Below are 2500 nucleotides of genomic sequence, written 5' to 3'. Positions count from 1 at the left end.
GCACCAATTTCATCGAGTTGTGAAACCTGGTGCACAGAAAAAATATTGTGGCACGGGTGCCGCACGGCCCATGTTAGGGGACCTTGGCTGGAATCTAGCGGTATATGGGGAGCCTTGTCATGGTAAAGTTTGGGAACCCCTTCGATGAGGAACCTGGTCAAGAGGGAGTTCTGACCTGGATACATGACCCGATATGTAGGCCTATACATATAAGATATGTATTAATTACATACAGCGTGTAGCACACACATACATTCAGTGTAGCAGAACTATATACAGTATGTCTGTGTACACAAACACAAAATAACTATACAAGAGAATTTTTGTAGGCTTTAAGGCCTAAAATAGCACATATTTTTTTGTAACAAAATATGATTGTAGCAGACTTTCACTATACAACATGCAGAATAACTACAGTATGCACGCACACACAAACGCACACACACGCACACGCACACACACACACAAACACACAAACACACACACACACACACACACACACACACACACACACACACACACACACACACACACACACACACACACACACACACACACACACACACACACACACACACACACACACACACACACACACACGGGTGACTCTAAACAACTCTCCATTGACCTTAACAGTGACAAAAGTTATCTGGAGGTTTATGTCACCTTCATATGGTAAACCGATGGCTCCAAATATATTTGTTCTGTGGGTAAAGCATATGCACTTGGTGGTTGAGTTGGTGAAAACCTTTTGAGGGACCTGGTCAAGAGGTAGTGTTAGTGTTAGCTAGATGGATGAATTAAATGTTCCATGCCAAACAGCCTTACACATACAGCACAGTGAACAAATCCAAAAGAGCCAACATCACACAAAATAACATGCGCATTAGGCCAGTGATTGCTGCAGGATACACATGTGCTGAAGAAAATACCGTGAAAGTATGGGGATGGTGAAGGCTATGTGGTTTTTCCTAAATATGTGTGTGCATATACAGTGGTATACAATAATTGAATGATTGGGCACCCCTTTTGAAAAACATTATTGGTTTGTCTGTTGATAGTTTGTTGAAACAATCCAATTTCGTGTTAGCATTATGTTAAACAGTATGGAAAGAACAACATTTCAGATGTGAAATCACTTTTGTGGGCCCAGCAGAATCAATTGTACATGTAGCCTAAATATTCTAGTAATATTTTTTGCTAATGCAATGGGCTGTGGATGGTTCTATAAGCAGACAAGTCCCAGAAGTCTGGCATTTTGAATTTGAGGTGGTGTGGATAGTCAATGGTAAAAATACTGTCAGCATTCTTGTCTTCCTTCCATTTGTTTTATTTTTTTAAGACAGGGATGACTATTCCACAATGTACTTTTTCTCCTGTATGAAATACTGGGTGGATTTTGAACAGTGCTTACAATATTTGCTCTACAGAAGTCTCTAACCCAGGCATGGCTTTACTTCAACTGTGCAACTGTGTGACAATTGAGCATTCTTTTGAAGAATATTTTGGAGTTTCAGAGGAGTTAATGAGGTCATTTATTTAAATGATGTATGTAATGCCTAGCAATCCAGCCTCTTAACACAAGCCTCCTGCCCAATTCCATTGAGCACACCATACGATTTACAAAAACTACACCACAAAGACCATTTCTGGTTTTCAGCTTTTGTATTGTGTTTCTGACTAGAGTAGCACAATATAAACCTCCAGATAACTTTTGTCAGTGTTAAGGAGAGTTGTTTAGAGTCACCCATGCAATGTGTGTGTGTGTGTGTGTGTGTGTGTGTGTGTGTGTGTGTGTGTGTGTGTGTGTGTGTGTGTGTGTGTGTGTGTGTGTGTGTGTGTGTGTGTGTGTGTGTGTGTGTGTGTGTGTGTGTGTGTGTGTGTGTGTGTGTGTGTGTGTACTGTAGTTATTCTGCATGTTGTATACTGAAAGTCTGCTACAATCACATTTTGTTTCAAAAACTTATACAGTATGTGCTATTTTAGGCGTTAAAGCCTTTCCTCAAACCAGTAAATTACTCTTGTATAGTTATTTTGTGTTTGTGTACATAGGCATACTCTACTGTATATAGTTCTGCTACACTGAATGTATGTGTGTGCTGTATACATGCGGTATGTAATTAATAGCCTATATGTAGGCCTATACAGTATATTGCACAGGGCATATATCCAGGTAAAAAACTCCTCAGAAGGTTTTCACCATCTTAACCATCTTTCCACCATCTTTTTCTGTGCACCAGGTTTCACAACTCGATGAAATTGGTGCATTCCTAAACCCATTCTACAGACAGCATAGTACATAAACATTGTAAGGAAGATAATTATTCCACTAGGATAGTTCAGCTTATTTTTGGTTTGTTTTGGCTTACTTTAGTTATTCAATTTATTAGGCTATTCATCTTATTTTGCCATATTTTTCCTGCCTGCCTGACGTGGGGCCCCTGGCAGCCCCCCAGGGGTCCCAGGCCCCACTTTGAGAACCACTGCCTCAGAAGGTTTT

At 40.2% G+C, this 2500-nt stretch overlaps 1 protein-coding gene across 1 annotated transcript in view; it reads left to right on the top strand.

Moving 5' to 3' along the window:
• LOC134448156 (cadherin-13-like) overlaps positions 1-2500 on the top strand; it is a 188302-nt gene that overhangs the window by 155576 nt on the left and 30226 nt on the right. The window lies entirely within an intron of this gene.

Source organism: Engraulis encrasicolus, chromosome 4, assembly GCF_034702125.1.
Source record: "Engraulis encrasicolus isolate BLACKSEA-1 chromosome 4, IST_EnEncr_1.0, whole genome shotgun sequence".
In the NCBI taxonomy this organism is placed as follows: domain Eukaryota; kingdom Metazoa; phylum Chordata; class Actinopteri; order Clupeiformes; family Engraulidae; genus Engraulis; species Engraulis encrasicolus.
The sequence above is the reverse complement of the archived record's forward strand: the minus strand, read 5'-3'. Positions and strand labels throughout refer to the sequence as shown.